This window comes from Hyla sarda, chromosome 5, assembly GCF_029499605.1.
Source record: "Hyla sarda isolate aHylSar1 chromosome 5, aHylSar1.hap1, whole genome shotgun sequence".
In the NCBI taxonomy this organism is placed as follows: Eukaryota; Metazoa; Chordata; class Amphibia; order Anura; family Hylidae; genus Hyla; species Hyla sarda.
Genome location: NC_079193.1, coordinates 67,257,183 through 67,283,508, shown reverse-complemented (window position 1 = coordinate 67,283,508; position 26,326 = coordinate 67,257,183). Strand labels below are relative to the sequence as shown.

The 26,326-nt window shown below is 47.2% G+C and overlaps 1 long non-coding RNA gene across 1 annotated transcript in view; it reads right to left on the bottom strand.

Annotated features, from left to right (window-relative positions):
• LOC130273207 (uncharacterized) overlaps nucleotides 1-26,326 on the bottom strand; it is a 77,546-nt gene that overhangs the window by 8,408 nt on the left and 42,812 nt on the right. Inside the window, exon 2 of the long non-coding RNA XR_008843913.1 lies at nucleotides 7,032-7,113. This is a non-coding gene — a long non-coding RNA (uncharacterized LOC130273207). The remainder of the gene's footprint in view (nucleotides 1-7,031; nucleotides 7,114-26,326) is intronic.

The following is a 26,326-nucleotide window of genomic DNA, read 5'->3' as shown; positions in this document are numbered from 1 at the left end:
GGGTTAATACAGGGCATCACCGCGATCGGTGATGTCCTGTATTAGCCGCGGGTCCCGGCCGTTGATGGCTGCAGGGACCGCCGCCATAGGGGTGTATTCGCCGTATAAGACGCACCGACTTTTTCCCCCCAGTTTTGGGGAAGAAAAAGTGCGTCTTATACGGCGAAAAATACGGTACATATACACTGCCACTATATAGACACACACTGCCATCATACACACATATATACATCCACTATATACACATACACTGCCACTGTATATACACACACAGCCATCATAAATATATGCACTGCCTCTATATACACACATATACAGCCACTATATACACATACACTGCCACTGTAAATACACACACATCCATCAAAAATATATACACTGCCTCTATATACACACATATACAGTCACTATATACACATACACTGCCACTGTATATACACACACATCCATCATAAATATATACACTGCCTCTATATACACACACTGCCCCTTTATACACACATGTCCATCATACACATACACAGCTTCTATATGCATATACACTGCCACTATATAGACACACACTGCCATCATACACACATATACAGCCACTATATACACATACACTGCCACTGTATATACACACACAGCCATCATAAATATATACACTGCCTCTGTATACACACACTGCCCCTTTATACACACATGGCCATCATACACATACACAGCTTCTATATGCATGTACACTGCCACTATATATACACACACTGCCATCATACACACATATACATCCACAATATACACATACACTGCCACTGTATATACACATACAGCCATCATAAATATATACACTGCCACTATATAGACACACACTGCCATCATACACACATATACAGCCACTATATACACATACACTGCAACTGTATATACACACACAGACATCATAAATATATACACTGCCTCTATATACACACACTGCCCCTTTATACACACATGGCCATCATACACATACGCAGCTTCTATATACATATACACTGCCACTATATAGACACACACTGCCATCATACACACATATACAGCCACTATATACACATACACTGCCACCGTATATACACACACAGCCATCATAAATATATATACACTGCCTCTCTATACACACACTGCCCCTTTATACACACATGGCCATCATACACACATATACATCCACTATATACACATACACTGCCACTGTATATACACACACAGCCATCATAGATATATACACTGCCTCTATATACACACACTGCCCCTTTATACACACATGGCCATCATACACATACACAGCTTTTATATGCATATACACTGCCACTATATAGACACTCACTGCCATCATACACACATATACAGCCACTATTGTCACGATTCGGCTTCCAGGTAGTGGATCCTCTGTGTCAGCGAGGGATTGGCGTGGACCGTGCTAGTGGACCGGTTCTAAGAGGCTACTGGTGTTCACCAGAGCCCGCCGCAAAGCGGGATGGTCTTGCTGCGGCAGTAGCAACCAGGTCGTATCCACTAGCAACGGCTCTACCTCGCTGACTGCTGAGAAGGCGTGGGACAGAAGGACTAGGCAGAGGCAAAATCAGACGTAGCAGAAGGTCGGGGGCAGGCGGCAAGGTTCGTAGTCAAGATGGATAGCAAGGGTTCAGGTAACACAGGCTTTGGACACACTAAACGCTTTCACTGGCACAAGGCAACAAGATCCGGCAAGGGAGTGCAGGGGCAGTGAGCAGATATAGTCTGGGAGCAGGTGGAAGCCAATTAAGCTAATTGGGCCAGGCACCAATCATTGGTGCACTGGCCCTTTAAGTCTCAGAGAGCTGGCGCGCGCGCGCCCTAGAGAGCGGAGCCGCGCGCGCCAGCACATGACAGCAGGAGACCAGGACGGGTAAGTGACCTGGGATGCGATTCGCGAGCGGGCGCGTCCCGCTGTGCGAATCGCATCCCCGACGGCCATGACAGTGCAGCGCTCCCGGTCAGCGGGACCGACCGGGGCGCTGCAGGGAGAGAGACGCCGTGAGCGCTCCGGGGAGGAGCGGGGACCCGGAGCGCTAGGCGTAACAGTAGCCCCCCCCCTTAGGTCTCCCCTTTTCTTTGTCCGGTAACTGCCTCCCCTGGGATGAGGACACCGGGAAAGGATGGGGGGTTTCCTCAACGGCAGGCAGTACAGCAGGAGTGGGAATGGGGAGGGAGGGCAGAGGGCGAAGCCTGGCACGGGGCAGTGTGTCACCAGGACGGGGGCCATGAGGAGGCACTGAGGCTTGCCTGACGGGACTGGGAGGGGGGGAGAGGCACTTCCTATGGCAGGCAGAGTCCCAGTTCTTGATCTCCCCGGTGGTCCAATCAAGGGTGGGAGAATGAAGCCGGAGCCATGGCAGACCGAGGAGGACCTCAGAGGTACAGTTGGGGAGGACGAATAACTCAATCCTTTCGTGGTGGGGTCCAATAGACATCAGGAGGGGTTCTGTGCGGTAACGCACGGTGCAATCCAATCTGACTCCGTTGACCGCGGAAATGTAGAGCGGCTTGACGAGACGGGTCACCGGGATGCTGAATTTATTCACAAACGACTCCAAAATAAAATTCCCAGAGGCACCAGAGTCCAAGCAGGCCACGGCTGAGAGGGAGGAGTTGGCTGAAGGAGAAATCCGCACGGGCACCGTGAGACGTGGAGAAGCAGACTTAGAACCAAGAGATGCCACACCCACGTGAGCTGGGTACGTGCGTGCGTTTCCCAGACGTGGAGGACGGATAGGGCAATCCACCAAGAAATGCTCGGTACTGGCACAGTAAAGACAGAGATTTTCTTCCCTACGGCGATTCCTCTCTTCCTGGGTCAGGCGAGACCGATCCACTTGCATGGCCTCTTCGGCGGGAGGCCCAGGCGTAGATTGCAACGGATACTGTGGGAGAGGTGCCCAGAGATCTAAGTCTTTTTCCTGGCGGAGCTCTTGGTGTCGCTCAGAAAAACGCATGTCAATGCGGGTAGCCAAATGGATGAGTTCTTGCAGGTTGGCAGGAATCTCTCGTGCGGCCAGCACATCCTTGATGCGACTGGATAGGCCTTTTTTAAAGGTCGCGCAGAGAGCCTCGTTATTCCATGATAACTCGGAAGCAAGAGTACGAAATTGGATGGGGTACTCGCCCACTGAAGAATTACCCTGGACCAGGTTCAACAGGGCAGTCTCGGCAGAAGAAGCTCGGGCTGGCTCCTCGATGACACTCCGGACTTCAGCGAAGAAGGACTGGACTGTGGCTGTGGCAGGATCATTGCGGTCCCAGAGCGGTGTGGCCCAAGACAAGGCCTTTCCTGAAAGAAGGCTTACTACGAACGCCACCTTAGACCGTTCTGTAGGAAACAAGTCCGACAACATCTCCATATGCAGGGAACACTGAGACAAAAATCCACGGCAGAGTTTAGAGCCCCATCAAATTTGTCCGGCAGGGACAAGCGGAGGCTAGGAGCGGCCACTCGCTGCGGAGGAGGTGCAGGAGCTGGCGGAGGAGATGGTTGCTGTTGTAGCAGAGGCAGAAGTTGCTATAACGTGGCGGTCAACTGCGACAGCTGCTGTCCTTGTTGGGCAATTTGCTGCGATTGCTGAGCGACCACCGTGGTAAGGTCAGCGAGACTTGGCAGCGGCACCTCAGCGGGATCCATGGCCGGATCTACTGTCACGATTCGGCTTCCAGGTAGTGGATCCTCTGTGTCAGCGAGGGATTGGCGTGGACCGTGCTAGTGGACCGGTTCTAAGAGGCTACTGGTGTTCACCAGAGCCCGCCGCAAAGCGGGATGGTCTTGCTGCGGCAGTAGCAACCAGGTCGTATCCACTAGCAACGGCTCTACCTCGCTGACTGCTGAGAAGGCGTGGGACAGAAGGACTAGGCAGAGGCAAGGTCAGACGTAGCAGAAGGTCGGGGGCAGGCGGCAAGGTTCGTAGTCAAGATGGATAGCAAGGGTTCAGGTAACACAGGCTTTGGACACACTAAACGCTTTCACTGACAAAAGGCAACAAGATCCGGCAAGGGAGTGCAGGGGCAGTGAGCAGATATAGTCTGGGAGCAGGTGGAAGCCAATTAAGCTAATTGGGCCAGGCACCAATCATTGGTGCACTGGCCCTTTAAGTCTCAGAGAGCTGGCGCGCGCGCGCCCTAGAGAGCGGAGCCGCGCGCGCCAGCACATGACAGCAGGAGACCAGGACGGGTAAGTGACCTGGGATGCGATTCGCGAGCGGGCGCATCCCGCTGTGCGAATCGCATCCCCGACGGCCATGACAGTGCAGCGCTCCCGGTCAGCGGGACCGACCGGGGCGCTGCAGGGAGAGAGACGCCGTGAGCGCTCCGGGGAGGAGCGGGGACCCGGAGCGCTAGGCGTAACAACTATATACACATTCACTGCCACTGTATATACACATACAGCCATCATAAATATATACACTGCCTCTATATACACACACTGCCCCTTTATACACACATGGCCATCATACACACATATACAGCCACTATATACACATACACTGCCACTGTATATACACACACAGCCATCATAAATATACACACTGCCCCTTTATACATACTTGTCAATCTAACACATACACAGCTTCTATATGCATATACACTGCCACTATATATATATATATATATATATATATATATACATATATATATATATGTATATATATACACACACTGCCATCATACACACATATACAGCCACTATATACACATACACTGTCACTGTATATACGCACACGGCCATCATAAATATATACACTGCCTCTATATACACACACAGCCATCATAAATATATACACTGCCCCTTTATACACACATGGCCATCATACACATACACAGCTTCTATATGCATATACACTGCCACTATATATACACACACTGCCATCATACACACATATACAGCCACTATATACACATACACTGCCACTGTATATACACACACAGCCATCATAAATATATACACTGCCTCTATATACACACACTGCCCCTTTATATACACATGGCCATCATACACATACACAGCTTCTATATGCATATACACTGCCACTATATAGACACACACTGCCATCATACACACATATACATCCACTATATACACATACACTGCCACTGTATATACACACACATCCATCATAAATATATACAATGTCTCTGTATACACATACACTGCCACTGTATATACACACGCACATCCATCATAAATATATACACTGCCTCTATATACACACACTGCCCCTTTATACACACATGGCCATCATACACATACACAGCTTCTATATGCATATACACTGCCACTATATAGACACTCACTGCCATCATACACACATATACATCCACTATATACACATACACTGCCACTGTATATACACAAACATCCATCATAAATATATACACTGCCACTATATAGACACTCACTGCCATCATACACACATATACAGCCACTATATACACATACACTGCCACCGTATATACACACACAGCCATCATAAATATATACACTGCTTCTATATACACATGCACTCCCCCTTTATACACACATGGCCATCATACACATACACAGCTTCTATATGCATATACACTGCCACTATATAGACACACACTGCCATCATACACACATATACAGACACTATATACACATACACTGCCACTGTATATACACACACATCCATCATAAATATATACACTGCTTCTATATACACACACTGCCCCTTTATACACACATGGCCATCATACACATACACAGCTTCTATATGCATATACACTGCCACTGTATATACACACAGCCATCATAAATATATACACTGCCACTGTATATACACACACAGCCATCATAAATATATACACTGCCTCTATATACACATACACTGCCACTGTATATACACACACATCCATCATTAATATATACACTGCCTCTATATACACATACACTTCCACTGTATATACACACACATCCATCATAAATATATACACTGCCTCTATATACACACACTGCCCCTTTATACACACATGGCCATCATACACATGCACAGCTTCTATAAGCATATACACTGCCACTATATATACACACATTGCCATCATACACACATATACAGCCACTATATACACATACACTGCCACCGTATATACACACACAGCCATCATAAATATATACACTGCTTCTATATACACACACTGCCCCTTTATACACACATGGCCATCATACACATACACAGCTTCTATATGCATATACACTGCCACTGTATATACACACACAGCCATCATAAATATATACACTGCCACTGTATATACACACACAGCCATCATAAATATATACACTGCCTCTATATACACATACACTGCCACTGTATATACACACACAGCCATCATAAATATATACACTGCTTCTATATACACATACACTGCCACTGTATATCATAAATATATACACTGCTTCTATATACACATACACTGCCCCTTTATACACACATGGCCATCATACACATGCACCGCTTCTATAAGCATATACACTGCCACTCAGGGGCGTACCTAGAGCATTTGGCACTCGGGGCGGACCCTTTGTTTGGCACCCCCCCCCCCCCCCCCACACACACACACACTTTAATTACACCCCCTCCCCCAAGGAGCGGACTGACAACACTCGGGGCCACCGGACCAAAGAAAAAAGCAAGGGCCCCTGCAGCTCTTCAAACTTCTGCCACACTCCTATTCCACCCAAATCCCACACATAATAAACTAAAATTTATATATGCAAGAAACACTTTAACGTAGGTAAATTTCTATAACCAATAATACTGGTATACAAGGAGTAAATATATACCACCACACAATAACTGGATAATACCACCATACTGTACTGAATAAAACCACTATACACAGACCAATATACTATACAGGATCTGTATACAATATAAGTGATTATACACAGGACCATATGGCGGTAGATATCAGCTGTACACACGATCTGTACATCATATAAGCGATTACAGTTACATTTTGGGACTCACAATTATGTATTTTCTGATCAGCGGCGTCCTCTTTCCTTTTCTTCTCCGTCCGGATAAGACCGCCATGTGGATCTCTTAACATCTGCAGGAAAAACATGTCAGACTCTGCATATTTTCAGTGCCCTCCCCTCCTCTACACAATCTTCCCATCTATAGGCCCACAAACTGTAATAATGCCCTCCTTGGTGTCCTGCACAGTAAAAGGGCAGGTAGGTAGGTAGGTAGCCAGGTAACCCCCTCTTTCCCATAGGTATATGCAGAGCTACACCCCCCCCCCCCCCTCTTTCCCATAGGTATATCTAGGGCTGGGCGGTATACTGGTTCATACCGAATACCAAATTTTTTGGGCTGCACAATATGGATTTTCCCCCATACCGCAATACCGGTTGGGCCCCTCCCCCTCGGGAATGTATTATCAGCCTAGCACAGCGCTGTCCCCACATCGGGGAACTAATCCTATGTTACCCGCCAGCACTGTTCTGCTCCCCCCAATTAATGATCAGCCCAGCGGGGTACTACTCACATATGTCAAGCACTGCCCTCCTCCTCTTTGTTGGGGGCCGCCGGGCGCTGGAACTCTATACTGTACGCCAGTGGTCTCCAACCTGCAGACCTCCAGATGTTGCAAAACTACAACTCCCAGCATGCCCGGACAGCTGGCGATGGAACTCTCTGTACGCCAGTGGTCTCCACCCTGCGGACCTCCAGTTGTTTCAAAACTACAACTCCCAGCATGCCTGGACAGCCAACAGCTGTCCGGGCATACTGGGAGTTGTAGTTTTGCAACAGCTGGAGGTCCGGAGGTTTGAGACCACTGCTGTACGCTGTATACCTATGCCCGGGCTGCAAAAGATACAGAAAATAAACTTTTAACTCACCCATGTCGCTGGGGATGGGAACGCCGGATAGCCGTCAGCCTATCACCGGCCAGAGCGATGCCCCGCCCCTGCCAGAGATAGGCTAAGCCCACTGTCATGTATGACGCCGTATACAGCGTACAGCAGTGGTCTCAAACCTGCTGACCTACAGCTGTTGCAAAACTACAACTCCCAGCATGCCCAGACAGCCGTTGGCTGTCCGGGCATGCTGGGAGTTGTAGTTTTGCAACAACTGGAGGTCTGCAGGATGGAGACCACTGGCTTGACATATGTGAGTAGTACCCCGCTGGGCTAATCATTAATTGGGGGGAGCAGAACAGTGCTGGCGGGTCACATGATTTTTTATTGGGGGGGGGATACCGGTATATACCGCGGAACCACCGTAAGTTAAAAAAATACCGTGATACACATATGGTCATACCGCCCAGTCCTAGGTATATGCAGAGCACCCCCCTCTCCCCCCTTCCCTAGATGTATACGCAGAGCACCCCCCTCCCCCCTTCCCTATAGGTAAATGCAGAGCACCCCCCTCCCTCTCCCCCCCTTCCCTATAGGTAAATGCAGAGCACCCCCTCCCTCTCCCCCCCTTCCCTGTAGGTAAATGCAGAGCACCCCCCCCCCTCTCCCCCCTTCCCTATAGGTAAATGCAGAGCCCCCCCCTCTCCCCCTTCCCTATGGGTAAATGCAGAGCACCCCCCCCTCTCTCCCCCTTCCCTATAGGTAAATGCAGAGCACCCCCCTTCCCTTTAGGTAAATGCAGAGCACCCCCCCGTCCCTATAGTAAATGAAGAGCACCCCCCTCCCTCTCCCCCTTCCCTATAGGTAAATGCAGAGCACCCCCCTCCCTCTCCCCCTTCCCTATAGTAAATGCAGAGCACCCCCTCCCTCTCCCCCCTTCCCTCTAATAAATGCAGAGCACCCCTCCTCCCTTTCCCCCCCTTCCCTATAGTAACTGCAGAGCACTCCCCCTCCCTCTCCCCCCTTCCCTATAGGTAAATGCAGAGCACCCCCCCCCCTCTTCCCCCCCCCTTTCTTATAGGTAAATGCAGAGTGTCCCGGACCTCAGCAGCGGCGGCGGCGGGTCAGTCCGCCCCTGGCACCCCCCTTGAGAGTGGCACCAGGGGCGGGCTGCACCCCCCGCCCCTCCTTGGTACGCCACTGCTGCCACTATATATATACACACTGCCATCATACACACATATACAGCCACTATATACACATACACTGCCACTGTATATACACACACAGCCATCGTAAATATATACACTGCCTCTATATACACACACTGCCCCTTTATACACACATGGCCATCATACACACATATACATCCACTATATACACATACACTGCCACTGTATATACACACACATCCATCATAAATATATACACTGCCTCTATATACACACACTGCCCCTTTATACACACATGGCCATCATACACATACACAGGTACTATATGCATATACACTGCCACTATATATACACACACCCATCATAAATATATACACTGCCTCTATATACACACACTGCCCCTTTATACACACATGGCCATCATACACACATATACAGCCACTATATACACATACACTGCCACTGTATATACACACACATCCATCATAAATATATACACTGCCTCTACATACACACATATACAGCCACTATATACACATACACTGCCACTGTATATACACACACATCCATCAAAAATATATACACTGCTTCTATATACACACATATATTTACAAGGGGTAAAAGGAGAAAATGTATACTTATATTTGTAGCCCAATTTCTCTCGAGTAAGGACATACCTCATATGTCTATGTAAATTGTTCGGCGGGTGCAGTAGAGGGCTCAGAAGCGAAGGAGCGACAAGGGGATTTTGGAGAGTACGTTTTTCAGAAATGGTTTTTGGGGGGCATGTTGCATTTAGGAAGCCCCTATGGTGCCAGAACAGCAAAAAAAAAAAACATGCCATACCATTTTGGAAACTAGACCCCTTGGGGAACGTAACAAGGAATAAAGTGAGCCTTAATACCCCACGGGTGTTTCACGACTTTTGCATATGTAAAAAAAAAAATAATAAATTCTTTTCACCAAAATGTGTGTTTCCCCCCCCCCCCCCCAAATTTCACATTTTTGCAAGGGTTAATAGCAGAAAATACACCCCAAAATTTGTAACCCCATCTCTTCTGAGTATGGAGGTACCCCATAAGTGGACCTGACGTGAACTATGGGCGAACTACAATGCTCAGAAGAGGAGGAGCACCATTGAGCTTTTGGAAAGAGAATTCGTTTGGAATGGTAGTCAGGGGCCATGTGCATTTACAAAGCCCCCCGTGGTGCCAGAACAGTGGTCCCCCTCCCACATGTGACCCTATTTTGGAAACTACACCCCTCACAGAATTTAATAAGTGGTGCAGTGAGCATTTACACCCCACTGGCGTTTGACAGATCTTTGGAACAGTGGGCTGTGCAAATGGAAAATAACATTTTTCATTTTCATGGATTACTGTTCCAAAAATCTGTCAGACACCTGTGGGGCGTAAATGCTCACTGTACCCCTTATTACATTACATGAGGGATGTAGTTTCCAAAATGGGGTCACATATGGGGGGGTCCATTGTTCTGGTACCATGGGGGCTTTGTAAACACAAGTGGCCTTCAATTCCGGACAAATTTTCTCTTCAAAATCCCAATGGCGCTCCTTCTCTTCTGAGCATTGTAGTGCACCCATAGAGCACTTTACATCCACATATGGGGTATTCTCTTACTCAGAAGAAATTGGGTTACAAATTTTGAGGGGATTTTTTTATTTTCCCTTTTAGGGATACCAGCATTTTAGTGAAAAAAAATTTTTTTTTCATTTTCCCATCCAACTTTAATGAAAATTTATCAAACACCTGTGGGGTGTTCAGGCTCACTATACACCTTGTTACGTTCCGTGAGGGGTGTCGTTTCCAAAATGGGGTCACATGTGGGTATTTCTTTTTTTGGGTTTGTGTCAGAACCGCTGTGCAAATCACCAATTTAGGCCTCAAATGTACATGGTGCGCTCTCACTCCTGAGCCTTGTTGTGCGTCCGCAGAGCATTTTACGCCCACATATGGGGTATTTCCGTACTCAGGAGAAATTGCGTTACAAATTTTGGGGGTCTTTTTTTCCTTTTACCTCCCGTATTCTACGCCAGTGATTCCCAAACAGGGTGCCTCCAGCTGTTGCTAAACTCCCAGCATGCCTGGACAGTCAGTGGCTATCCGGAAATGCTGTGAGTTGTTGTTTTGCAACAGCTGGAGGCTCTGTTTTGGAAACGCTGCCGTACAATACGTTTTTTATTAGGGGGACAGTGTAAGGGGGTGTAAATGTAGTGTTTTACCCTTTATTATGTGTAAGTGTAGTGTAGTGTAGTGTAGTGTAGTGTTTTTAGGGTACGTTCACACAGGCGGAGGTTTACAGTGAATTTATCGCTAGGAGTTTGCGCTGCTGAGAAAAATTTGCCGCAGCTCATACTTGAAGCAGAAAACTTACTGTAAACCCGCCAGTGTGAATGTACCCTGTACGTTCACATGGGGGGGCAAACCTCCAGCTGTTTCAAAACTACAACTCCCAGCATGTACTGACAGACCTTGCATGCTGGGAGTTGTACTTTTGCAACAGCTGGAGGCACACTGGTTGGAAAACCTTCCGTTAGGTTCTGTTACCTAACTCAGTATTTTCCAACCAGTGTGCCTCCAGCTGTTGCAAAACTTCAACTCCCAGCATGCACTGATCGACGAAAGGCATGCTGGGAGATGTAGTTATGCAACAGCTGGAGGGATCGCAACAACAACTCCCAGCATGCAGAGACAGCTGTTTGCTGTTTAGTCATGCTGGGAGTTGCAGTTTTGCAACATCTGGAGAGCTATAGTTTAGAGACCACTGCACAGTGGTCTCCAAACTGTGGACCTCCAGATGTTGCAAAACTACAACTCCCAGCATGCCCAGACAGCAAACTGCTGTGTGGGCATGCTGGGAGTTTTAGTTTTGCAAGATCTGGAGGTGCACAGTATAGAGATCACTTTGCAGTGGTCTCAAACTGTAGACCTCCAGCTGTTGCAAAACTGCAACTCCCAGCAAGCCTAAACAGCTCTCTGGGCATGCTGGAAGTTGTAGTTTTGCAACATCTGGAGGGTTACAGTTTAGAGACCACTATAGTGGTCTCAGACTGTAGCCCTCCAGATGTTGCTAAGTAACTCACTGGCTTCCGTCGGATCCAGGAAGCTGCGTCGCCGTCCTCTTCTTCCGCCGATCGTCGCCCGCTGCCGTCGCCGATGGGTAAGTGGATCTCGGCGCCGGTCCCTGTCGGTTTCCCCATTCTGCCCCGCCTATTGTGGGTGGGCAGAACGGGGAAACCCAAAGTAAACCCCTCCGCCCCCGATCTGCTATTGGTGGTCGCGTCTAGACCACCAATAGCAGAGATAGGAGGGGTGGCACCTCTGCCACCTCACTCCTATCGCTACAGGGGGATCGTGGGTGTCTAGGACACCCGCGATCCCCTTTCTATTCCGGGTCACCGCATCACCATAGACCCGTAATGACCCGTAATCGGCGCAAATCGCAGGTGTGAATTCACTTGCGATTTGCGCTGATCGCCGACATGGGGAGTCTAATGACCCCCCTGGGCATTTGCGCGGGGTGCCTGCTGATAGATATCAGCAGTCACCCCGGCCCGATCCCCGCCCAGCACGCAGCGGGGACCGAAATTCCCACGGGCGTTCAGGTGCGCCCTTGGTCCTTAAGTACCAGGGAGCAAAGGCGTACCTATACGCCCTTGGTCCTTAAGGGGTTAAACTCCCAGAAGTGGGTGTGCCTTCTCTAGGAAGGCTGTATAAAAGCCTGGGAGTAGCCTCAGTTCAGTCTCTTTGGAATCTGCAGCTTGCTCTGACACTACTGCTTATTGCTTTGTGCTGTCAGTTGCTTCTGTAACTATCTTCTTATATATCTCAGTGTGTTACCCCTTCTTTTTCCTTGTACAGGTTCCTTTGTGGTTATTTATTTCCTACTAATGAAAGAATTTTTTATTTTTTTAATAATCTCTCTTTTATAGATGTCTTCAAGAGAGTCTAGCGTGTCTCATCCCCGTAAATCTTTGGATAAAATACATAATGTATCCTGTAAAAAATGCAACATACCATCACCGGATGATAGTGAATACACCACTTGTGGTTCTTGTCGACCTCTTCCCGCACTACCTCCAGCTGGTGAACCAGATATCAGGGACGTCTATGTCTGGGTCAAGGACTTTGTAGCAGGTTCCATAAAGGACCTGAAATAATCCCTTTCTATTCCCAGAAAACGCTCCCGGTACAGTCACCCCGCTCCTGCTCCCATGGAAGTGGATGACGGCGAAGATAGAGAGACTGTGGTCGATTCCTCTGATGAGGATGTAATGGAGGATACCTCAACATTTTTCTTTCTGCCAGAGAAAACACAAAAATTGTTTGTACAGGCGGATTCTCACCATAAACCTAAGGAGGATGCCCCTTCTACCTCCAGAGTTTTAGGTCCTTTCAGGTGGACGATGTTCTGTCTGCACTTATGTCTGCAGAGTGGGAGAAACCGGACAGAGCTCCGGTAATCTCAAAAAGATATAAAATGATGTTTCCCCTTGACCAGTCCCAGTGTAAGATCTGGATTAACCCCCCTAAGGTGGACATGGCTATTGCCAAAATGCCCAAGAGGACAGTTCTTCCTGCTGAGGATGGATCTAATCTGAGAGATCCTTTAGACCGTAAAATGGAGATTGCCTTTAAGCGCACCTACATAGCAGGAGCTTGCCAGAGTTCGGTGGCTGTTGCCTCTAACAACGTGGCGGTTGCCCTAAGAGGCTGGCTTAATAGCCTTCAGGAAGACATTTCCTCTGGAATTCCTAGGAAGGATTTGCTCTCCTCCTTTGGAAAGATTAATCTAGCTATAGATTTTCTCTGTGACTCCTCTTCTCAGCAACTAAAACTCGGGGCAAGGACTATGGGGCTTTCCACAGCTGGCAGAAGAGCCCTTTGGCTTCGCCCTTGGCCAGGAGACAGCTACTCTAAAACGCAGCTTTGTAACATGTTGTTTACCCCTGGTAAACTGTTTGGGTCTGTGTTAGACACTCTAATGGAAGAACTGTCTGATAGGAAGGGGAAATCCTTGCCTCTTACTCCTAATGCTTCCAAGATATACACTAGGAAGTAGTCCTCCTAAGAAATAGATATTCTAGCCATGGTAGGGGGTTTAGGACCTCTAGGAGAGGCAATCAGGGTAAGAGCGCTTCTGACCAAAAGAAGCAATCCTTTTGACGGGGTAGATACTCCAGTGGGCGGCCGCCTTGCTTTATTTTTTCTGGTTTGGCACAAAGGATCAAGGATCCTTGGGTGTTGGAGATAATAAAAACGATTATTCTCTCCCCTTAATTGTTCTGCCCTCAGAAAAATTTCTAATTTCCGCTATTCTTCAAGAACCAAAGCAAGTACAATTAGAAAGCTCTATTCTAGAGTTAATTTCTTTGGCCGCACTGGAGCCTGTTTCCCCCTTAGGAGCAAGGCCGGGGCGTATACTCCCCGGTTTTCCTTGCACCCAAGCCTTCAGGGAAACATCGTCTTATAATAAACTTACCCCTTAAGGACTCAGCCCATTTTGGCCTTAAGCCTCTTATATTTTCATCCACAGACTAGTATGAGGGCTTGTTTTTTGCGTGACCAGTTGTCCTTTGTAATGACATAACTCATATCATAAAATGTATGGCGCAACCAAAAAACACTATTTTTTGGGGGAAATTAAAACGAAAAACGCAATTTTGCTAATTTTGGAAGGTTTCGTTTTCACGCCGTACAATTTATGGTAAAAATAACGTGTATTCTTTATTCTGAGGGTCAATACGATAAAAATGATACCCATTATTACATACTTTTCTATTATTGTTGCGCTTAAAAAAAATCACAAACTTTTTAACCAAATTAGTACGTTTATAATCCCTTTAGTTTGATGACCTCTAACTTTTTTATTTTTCCGTATAAGCGGCGGTATGGGGGCTAATTTTTGTGGGCCATGATCTGTACTTTTTTTTGATACCACATTTGCATATAAAAAGCTTTTAATACATTTTTTATAATTTTTTTTAATAAAATGTATTAAAAAAAAGTTGCAATTTTGGACTTTTTAAAATTTTTTTTGTTCACGCCGTTCACCGTACGGGATCATTAACATTTTATTTTAATAGTTCGGACATTTACGCACGCGGCGATACCAAATATGTCTATAAAATTTATTTTTTACGCTTTTTGGGGGTAAAATAGGAAAAAACAGACGTTTTACTTTTTTATTGGGGGAGGGGATTTTTCACTTTTTTTTTACTTTTACTTTTAAATTTTTTTACATTTTTTTTTACACTTGAATAGTCCCCATAGGGGACTATTCATAGCAATACCATGATTGCTAATACTGATCTGTTCTATGTATAGGACATAGAACAGATCAGTGTTTTCAGTCATCTTCTGCTCTGGTCTGCTCGATCTCAGACCAGAGCAGGAGACGCCGGGAGCCGGATGGAGGAAGGTGAGGGGACCTCCGTGCGGCATTCTGAATGATCGGATCCCCGCAGCAGCGCTGCGGGCGATCCGATCATTCATTCAAATCGCACACTCCTGCAGATGCCGGGATCTGTATTGATCCCGGCACCTGAGGGGTTAATGGCGGACGCCCGCGAGATCGCGGGCGTCGGCCATTGCCGGCAGGTCCCTGGCTGCGATCAGCAGCCGGGATCAGCCGCGCATGACACGGGCATCGCTCCGATGCCCGCGGTTATGCACAGGACGTAAATGTACGTCCGGGTGCGTTAAGTACCACCGCACCAGGACGTACATTTACGTCCTGCGTCCTTAAGGGGTTAAGGTACTTGAACCGTCACTTTCAAAAAAGAAAGTTCAAAATGGAGACTATAAGGTCAGTCAGACCTCTTCTGTCCAGAGGGGAATACATGGCATCTTTGGACCTGAAAGATGCTTATTTCCATTTTCCAATACATCAGGAATCATGGAAAATCCTAAGGATTGCTGTCAGAATCCGAGGGGTTCTGTTCCATCTTCAATTCAAAGTCCTCCCATTCGGGATCACCTCTGCTCCATTTGTGTTTACCAAGGTGGGGTCCTCCATGATGACGGTTCTAAGGTTGTCAAGGATAAGAGTTATCCCATACTTAGACGACTGGCTTCTAATAGCCAAGTCAGAATTGACTCTACTGGACCATGTTCAGATTACCTTAGAGTTGCTCCAGAGCTTGGGTTGGTTAGTCAACTGGGACAAATCAGATTTGATCCCGACCACGACCAAACAATTTCTCGGTTTCATCCTAGATTCTGTAGAGCTGAAACTGTACCTCTCTGCACCCAGGAAGGATCGTATCCTAAGCAGTGGCGGATCCAGGGGGGGGGGGGGGGGGCAAGGGGCCAATTGCCCCCCCCCCCGAGATTGCTGTCCCCCGCCCCCTAGAATGGTGGAGCCGAAGCTGTAAGCTTCCGCTCCACCATTCACTAACCTTGGCAGTCACACGCTGTGAGTACACAGCGTGTGAGCTGTGGGGACGCGATCCTCTGCAGGCCGGCGCGATGACGTCACATCATCGCGCCGGCGCCCGGAAATCCCGTCCCCGCGGCCAGCATACAGTAAGTAAGAAGAGTATGCTCAGGGCCCAGGGGATTTGGGATTTGGAATATGTGCCACTGTTAAGGGCACTGTATCGGAGGGGGATTTAAAAACTTAGGGGGGGGGGGAGAGAAAGGGGAATTTTTAATGTGAGGTGCTGCAGGGCAAAGCACTGGGGGCACTATATGTTAAGAGCACATGACAGGGGGGGGCCCCTGTGCTGTGCCCCTCACATTTAATGCCCCCTGTGCTGTGCCCCACACATAATGCCCCCTGTGCTGTGCCCCACACATAATGCCCCCTGTGCTGTGCCCCACACATATAATGCCCCCTGTGCTGTGCCCCACACATATAATGCCCCCTGTGCTGTGCCCCTCACATATAATGCCCTCTGTGCTGTGCCCACACATATAAATTATATGTGTGGGGGGCACAGCACAGGGGGCATTATATGTGTGGGGCACAGCACAGGGGGTATTATATGTGTGGGGCACAGCACAGGGGGCATTATATGATATAATGCCCCCTGTGCTGTGCCCCACACACATAATGCCCCCTGTGCTGTGCCCCACAAATATAATGCCCCCTGTGCTGTGCCCCCCACACATATAATTTATATGTGTGGGCATTACAGGGGGCATTATATGTGAGGGGCACAGCACAGGGGGCATTATATGTGTGGGGCACAGCACAGGGGGCATTATGTGTGGGGCACAGCACAGGGGGCATTATATCATATAATGCCCCCTGTGCTGTGCCCCACACATAATTCCCCCTGTGCTGTGCCCCACACATATAATGCCCCCTGTGCTGTGCCCCACACATAATGTCCCCTGTGCTGTTCCCCTCACATATAATGCCCGTGCTGTGCCCCACACATATAATGCCCCTTGTTCTGTGCCCATCACATATAATGCCCCCTGTGCTGTGCCCCACACATATAATGCCCCCTGTGCTGTGCCCCTCACAAATAATGCCCCCATCATGTGCCCCTCATATATAATGCCCCCATCCTGTGCCCCTCATATATATTGCGCCATCATGCGCCCCTCACATATAATGCCCCCTGTCCTGTGCCCCTCACATATAATGCTCCTGTCATGTGCCCCAAACATATAATGCCCCCTGTGCTGTGCCCCTCACATATAATGCCCCCTGACTGGACAGGACAGGGGGCATTATATGTGAGGGGCGCATGATGAGGGCATTATATGTGAGGGGCAAAGAACGGGGGCATTATATGTGAAGGGCACAGCACGGGGCATTATATGTGTGGGGCATATGACAGGAGCATTATATGTGAGGGGCACAGCATGGGGGGCATTATATGTGAGGGGCACAGCACAGGGGGCATTATATGTGAGGGGAACAGCACAGGGGACATTATATGTGAGGGGCACAGCACGGGGGGCATTATATGTGAGGGGCACAGCACAGGGGGCATTGTATGTGAGGGACGCATGATGGGGGCATTATATGTGAGGGGCAAAGAACGGGGAATTATATGTGAAGGGCACAGCACAGGGGGCAATATATGTTAGGGGCACAGGGCATTATTATGTGGGGGGAACAGGACGGGTCATAATTATTATATGTAGGGGCACAAGATGGGGCATTATTACTATATGTGAAGGCACAGAGTGTTTTGCATTTCAGAAGTATATTGTAGATTGAGGAACTTCTGGGGTGGTACATTTTTTATGGGCCACAATACATTTGGGTATTTTATTCAGAGGGTGCACTGCACAGCAAGTTATAATCAGAGAGTGCAGTGTGTGGTAGTATTAAATTTAGAGGGTACAGTGTGTGGTAGTATTATATACAGAGGGTACAGTGTGTGGTAGTATTCTATTCAGAGAGTGCAGTGTGTGGTAGTATTCTATTCAGAGAGTGCAGTGTGTGGTAGTATTAAATTTAGAGGGCACAGTGTGTGGTAGTATTAAATTTAGAGGGCACAGTGTGGTAGTATTATATTCAGAGAGTGCAGTGTGTGGTAGTATTATATTCAGAGAGTGCAGTGTTTGTTAGTATTAAATTTAGAGGGCACAGTGTGTGGTAGTGTTATATTCAGAGGGCACAGTGTGTGGTAGTATTATATTTAGATGGCGCAGTGTGTGGTAGTATTATATTCAGAGGGTACGGTGTATGATAGTATTATATTCAGAGGGTACGGTGTGATGCGGTATTATATTCAGAGGGTACAGTGTGTCAGAATTATATTCAGAAGGTATGTGCCAGTATTATATTCGAAGAATACATGTCTGGCAGTATTATAATAATTATTGTTTTCATATAGAGGATCAGAATCTGCTGACATAGTGAGGAGACGTCTGGGCATCAAGTTCTGCAGGGAGAACATTTAGCTGAAACAAGTCCCGGTGGTATGTACATCTGAATTAGATAAGGAAAAACTATAGAGAAGACGTCACCTGTAGTCACTGATGTCATCCTGTATCCTCCTGTGTGTGTCCCATCAGAGCTGTAGTCACTGAAGAAGTTCTGCAGTAATGATGGGTGAAACAACAACTCCCAGCATCCCCGTACCACTGCTTAGGTCATACTGGAAGCTGTAGTTTTAAATGGTAAAAACTTCTTTAGCACTTTCCCATTCTGTGGCAATTGGTATATTTGATAATTATTCTGACTTGTGAACATGGCCTAAGAGTCTTAAACAAGGTTAGGACTGTATGATACATTTAATAATATTGTAAGTTCCGTAAGCAACATCTTATTTTCTGTCCGCCAACACAAAATACTCTAATAGTGCCCCTCCCGAAACTCGACTCTGGATCCGCCCCTGATCCTAAGAGGATATTGCTTCCTAAGAACACCTCGCAGGGTCTCCCTCAGAACCCTAATGAGTTTTCTAGGTCTATTGTCATCAGCAGCGGAAGCAGTTCCCTGGGCTCTGTGGCACATTAGACCCTTACAGTCAGAAGTTCTACGCATCTGGAACCGGACAATTTCAGGTTTGGACTCCCTACATATTCTTTCAACCACTACCAGACAGTCCCTCCTTTGGTGGGCCGACCTGAAAGACTGTCTGTCTCTAGAAGATCCAGTTTGGACAATTGTTACCACAGATGCCTCGGGCACAGGGTGGGGAGCCCACATGATGGATGTCACGGTCTCAGGAACATGGAGCCCAGAGGAGATGGACCTAGCCTCCAACACAAAGGAGCTGAGAGCCATATTCTATGCCCTCAGGAAATTCGAACATCACCTTTCCGGAGCTGCGGTTCGGATTCAATCGGACAATATGGCCTCGGTGTTCTACATCAACAAGCAGGGAGGTACCAAATCCCGCACACTTCTCCAGGAAGTGGGGAAAATCTTCAATTGGGCGGAAACAAGGGTAACAAGGTTATCCGCAGTCCATATCAGAGGAGTCCAGAATACTTTGACGGATCGTCTGAGCCGTCTGAGCACAGTTCCGGGGGAATGGTCCCTATGTTCACTAATGTTTCAGCAGATTTGCCAACTCTGGGGTCTTCCGGACATCGACTTGATGGCGACCAAATACAACAGGAAGCTTCCTCGCTTCTGCTCCCTTTACATGGAGGATCACCCTTGGGCAGTGGATGCGATGTCGATCCCATGGAACTTCAGACTGGCGTACATTTCAGGCCTCAGTAATAGCAATAATTCCATTCTGGCCAAAAAGATCCTGGTTCTCCCTCCTCATGATGCTGAGTCAGGGAACATTCTGGGGACTCCCTCTGAGGCACAATCTGGTAGCCCAGGGCAACCAACTCTGCCACAACTTAACATCTCTCAATCTGACGGCTTGGAGGTTGATAGGTCCATATTAAAAGCCAAGGGTTTTTTGGACCATATATTGGACACGCTGTCCCACTCAAGGAGTGTGGCGACCAATAAAACATATGCCAGACTAAAGAGTTTTCCGGTTGGTGCACTGCTTGGCAGCTCGACTCTTCTTCTCCTTCAATACCGCAAATGCTTGAATTTCTTCAAGATGGATTCGACAGGGGCCTGTCCCCCAACACCCTGAAGGTTCAAATAACCGCTATGTCAGCTTTTTGGGGGAAAAAGCTCTTTCACATTCCAGAGGTTGGAAGCTTTATTAAGGCAGTCTCTAGAGTGCGCCCAAGAATTGTTAGGCCTGTTGCTACCTGGGACTTGGGTCTAGTCCTTAAACATATATGTTTTTCTCCTTTCAAGCCTTTACAGGATGTGAACATCAAGTTCCTCTCCATGAAAGTCAGCTTCCTTCTTGCAATTACCACTGCCAAGAGACTTGGAGAACTTCAAGCTTTCTCCTCAGCTGAGCCCTACACTATATTTCTACCGGACAGAGTCCTTTTATGGTACTTACCTGATTTTTCTCCTAAAGTTTCTTCTTTTTCTAACAGAAATCAGTTGATTTCCTTACCAAAATATATTCCTGATTCTTCCGCTGGGGAAGAAGACCATCTTAAAAATTTGGACTTGGTCAGGGCTCTTCAGGTGTATATAGAAAGAACTGCCACTTTCAGGAAGGGAGAAAACCTATTTGTGGTTTTTCAGGGTCCAAATAAGGGGAAAAAAGCCTCTAAGCCCACGTTCGCCCGTTGGATATGTGAATGCATCAAGGATGCTTATTGTGTTGCTGATTTGGAACCTCCAAAGTTCACAGCTCACTCTACCAGGGCCTTAGCTACCTCCTAGGGCTGAGCGAGGCTCAGTTCCTTTGGAACATATTTGTCAGAGTGCCTCTTGGAGCACTCTATCTACCTTCTTTAAACATTACAAGATGGACTGTTCATCTTCTGTTGATTTTTCCTTTACAAGGTCTATTATTAATTCTGTTAATATTTGATCCCACCCTTCTTTCGGGTACTATGTAAATCCCCATCATTGTGCTGCTGGTCAGACGATAGGGAATAGTAAATTTAAGTAGTTCATTTGTTTTCCCTTAGTCTGACAGCAGCACAAGGCTTCCTCCCTGATTATAATCTGTTGTTTTTCTGTACTATATATTAAACTCAAAGGGGGCCCATTGTAGGGGGTTTTATGCCCCAGGGGGCGTTTCTCTAATTTGTTTTTTTCATAAAAAATTCCTGGGTCCTGCAGCTCACAGGGGCGGAGATACACACCCATCATTTTGCTGCTGTCAGACTAAGGGAAAACAAATTAACTACTTAAATGTACTATTATACACACACTACCATCATACACAGCTTCTATATACACTGCCACTATATAGACACACACTGCCACTGTATATACACACACATCCATCATAAATATATACACTGCCTCTATATACACACACTGCCCCTTTATACACACGTGGCCATCATACACACACACAGCTTCTATATGCATATACACAGCCACTATATAGACACACACTGCCACTGTATATACACACACATCTATCATAAATATATACACTGCCTCTATATACACACACTGCCCCTTTATACACACGTGGCCATCATACACACACACAGCTTCTATATGCATATACACAGCCACTATATAGACACACACTGCGATCATACACACATATACAGCCACTATATACACATACACTGCCACTGTATATACACATACAGCCATCATAAATATATACAATGCCTCTATATACACACACTGCCCCTTTATACACACACAGCCATCATAAATATATACACTGCCTCTATATACACACACTGCCCCTTTATACACACGTGGCCATCATACACATACACAGCTTCTATATGCATATACACTGCCACTATATAGACACACACTGCCATCATACACACATATACAGCCACTATATACACATACACTGCCACTGTATATATACATACAGCCATCAAAAATATATACACTGCCTCTATATACACACACTGCCCCTTTATACACACATGGCCATCATACACATACACAGCTTCTATATACATATACACTGATTTTGTACACTGGGATAATGCAATAAACTTTTCACCTTTTTTGCACCTAATTTTTGTGTGCTGCTGGTCTCTTGTTTTTTTCTCTAGTACATGTGAACCTCTCACCAAGGTACACACCCAGCGTGCACCATTGCATCGTTTTTCTCTAATTTGTTGTGCTGCTCTTCTGGAATTTTTTTCATATACACTGCCACTATATAGACACTCACTGCCATCATACACACATATACAGCCACTATATACACATATACTGCCACTGTATATACACACACACATCCATCATAAATATATACACTGCCTCTTTATACACATACACTGCCACTGTATATACACACACAGCCATCATAAATATATACACTGCCACTTTATACACACATGGCCATCATACACATACACAGCTTCTATATGCACACACTGGGGGACATGTATTATTGCCTTTAGACTACTTTTCATGTCTACAGATTTTGCGCAATTGCACTTTTTTTTGCACTGCAATACTACAACTACTCCCATCATGGGACAGAATCTGTCCCATGATGGTAGTAGTTGTAGTACCGCAGCGCTGAAGGACAGCTCCTGCACATCTCCCGGCTGCGGGACTCTATTGGGACTGTTATAACTACTACTCCCATCATGGACAGACTCCATGATGGGAGATGTAGTCCTGGGGCTGAGGTGCAGATCGCAGCAGGTCATTTTCTAGAGATCCACAGCGATCCGCATTTATTAACTTAATGAGCCAGGGGTACATGCGGCTCCACTGCACTGCTGCCGACTCCTGTATACACTGTCATAATTCATAATCCCCACCGCCGGGAGAGGGGAGCTCTGATTGGTGAAAAGCTATTAACCAATCAGAGCTCCCGTCTCCCGGCGGGGATTATGAATTATTAGAACTGTATATAGCAGTCGTCGTGCAGCGCAGTGTAGCCGCATGTACCGCTGGCTTGTATAGTTAATAAATGCGGATTGCAGCAGGTCGCTGGAAAATGATCTGCTGCGATCTGCCCCTCTGCCCTTGGACTACTACTTCCATCATGGGACAGTCTGTAGTATTGCGTTGCTGCTGAGGGATTGCACTTGCGCATTCCCCAGCTGCGGGACATTTAGAACTACTACTCCCATCATGGACAGACTCTGCCCATGATGGGAGTTGTAGTCCAGGGGTTGAGGTGCAGATCGCACCGGGTCATTCTGCAGAGACCCGCTGCAATCCGCATTTATTAACTGTAAAAGTCGGCGGTACATGTGGCTATATCACACTGCCACCGGCTTCTATATACACTGTCATAATTCATAATCCCCGCCGCCAGGAGAGGAGAGCTCTGATTGGTCAATAGCTATCCACCAATCAGAGCTCCCGTCTCCCGGCGGGAATTATGAATTATGAAAACTGTATATAGGAGCCGGTGGCAGCGCGATGTAGCCGCATGTACCACCAGCTTTTTAATTTAAATGCGGATCGCAGCAGATTATTCTGTAGATCTGCTGCGATCCGCATTGCATAATGCCATTGACGGCAGATTGCACAGGTCCTTCGCGCATTCCGTCGTTTAAAAACGCCTGCGCGGCATCGCACGGGTGGACCAATCACAGTGAATGAGCTGACTGGGGGTAAAGTTTATTTCCACAGCTCTGCTGGGTGGGTACCCAGGTGGGGGTAGCGTATTCCTTGCCGGTGAGGGTAGCTTGGTATGCAGGCCAGCAGCGTGAGGACGGAGCCCAGGGGAGAGTCCGTAGAGTAATGCAGAGGTATAGGAGAAAAAAGCTGCAATGGCTCCCAAGGAAATAACCCCAAGTCATGGGTATTGGTGAAAAATAAATGAATAATTTATTCTTACAGCATAAGAAATCAAAGAAAATAATAAATATAAAGCAAGACGCGTTTCGGGAGTCACAGCTCCCTTTTTCAATTGCAGGTGGTTGCTGTATACAGCAACCACCTGCAATTGAAAAAGGGAGCTGTGACTCCCGAAACGCGTCTTGCTTTATATTTATTATTTTCTTTGATTTCTTATGCTGTAAGAATAAATTATTCATTTGTCTGCTCAACAGTTGGAGGCACACGAGTTGGCGGCTGCGGCGGTGGGTAAGTGGAGGAGGCGGCGGCGGCATCAGAGGCAGCAGTGAAACTACAACTCCCAGCATGCCCAGACAGCCTTTGGCTGTCTGGGCATGCTGGGAGTTGTAGTTTTGCAACATCTGGAGGGCCGCAGTTTGGAGACCACTGTGCAGTGGTCTCCAATCTGTGCTCTTCCAGATGTTGCAAAACCAAAACTCCCAGCATGCCCAGACAGTCCCAGCATGCTGGGAGTTGTAGTTCTGTAACATCTGGCCCTTCAGATGTTGCCGAACTACAATTCCCAGCATGCCTGGGCATGCTGAGAGTTGTAGTTTTGCAACATCTGGAGGGCTATAGTTTGGACACCACTACACAGTGGTCTCCAAACTGTTCTCCTCCAGTTGTTGCAAAACTACAACGCTCAGCATGCCCTTCGGCTGCCTGGGCATGCTGGGAGTTGTAGTTTTGCAACAAATGGAGGCACACTGGTTGGGTAAAATTGTCTGTTTCTTAACTCAGTGTTTCCCTACCTGTGTGCCTCCAGCTGTTGCAAAACTATAACTTCCAGCATGCATTGACAAACCGTACATGCTGGGAGTTGTAGTTTTGCAACAGCTGGAGGTGCACGGGTTGGGAAACACTGAGTTAAGTAACAAACGCTCAGTGTTTTGCAACCAGTGTGCCTCCAGCTGTTGCTTAAATACAGCCCCCATGATGAGCGTTTTAGTTTAGCAACAATTGGAGGCTCCCTGTTTAGGAACATGCTGCATTATATGCGCTTTTCCCAGGGAAGAGCACAAAAAATGTACTAAACCATATTTCTTGTTTTTCTTTTCTTCTCATTTCAGATGCGTGAATGTTGAGGACAATGTCAGATTCGGTGGACTGCAACAATGACCAGCATTTTTTTTTTATTTCAATAAAATGGTTAATGAGGGCTGGGGAGTGTTTTTTTTTTTTTTTTTTTTTTTTTTTTCAATGTGTCAGTGTTTTTTTATAATTGAATTTTCAGGGTTAGTACTGGAAGCCATCTTATAGACGGAATTCATTACTAAGCCGGGGCTTAGCGTTAGCCCCAAAATCAGCTAGCGCTAACCCCCAATTATTACCCCGGTACCCACCGCCACAGGGGTGCCGGGAAGAGCCAGTACCAACAGGCGCAGCGCATCAAAAATGGCGCTCCTGGGCCTAGGCGGTAACGGGCTGGCATTATTTAGGCTGGTGAGAGCCAGTAACAATGGTCCTCGCTCACCCTGGTAACGTCAGGCTGTTGCTGCTTGGTTGGTATCTGGCTGATACCGAAAATAAGGGGAACCCTATGCATTTTTTTTATTTTTTATAAACAAATAAAAAAAACTTGTGGTTCCCTCATTTTTTCAATATCAGCCAGATACCAACGAAGCAGCCTGATGTTACCAGGGTGGGCGAGGACCATTGTTACTGGCCCTACCCAGCCTAAATAACGCCAGCCTGTTACCGCCTAGGCCCAGGAGCTCCATTTTTGACGCTCCGGGCCTGCAGGTACCGGCTCTTCCCGGAACCCCTTTGGTGTTGGATACCGGGGTAATAATTGGGGGTTAGCGCTAGCTGTTTTGGGGGCTAACGCTAAGCCCTGGCCTAGTACCGTATTTATCGGCGTATAACACGCACTTTTTAGGCTAAAATTTTTAGCCTAAAGTCTATGTGTGTGTTATACGCCGATACACCCCCAGGAAAGGCAGGGGGAGAGAGGCCATCGCTGCCCGCTTCTCTCCCCCTGCCTTTCCTGGGGTCTAGAGCCCTGCTGCCGGCCCTT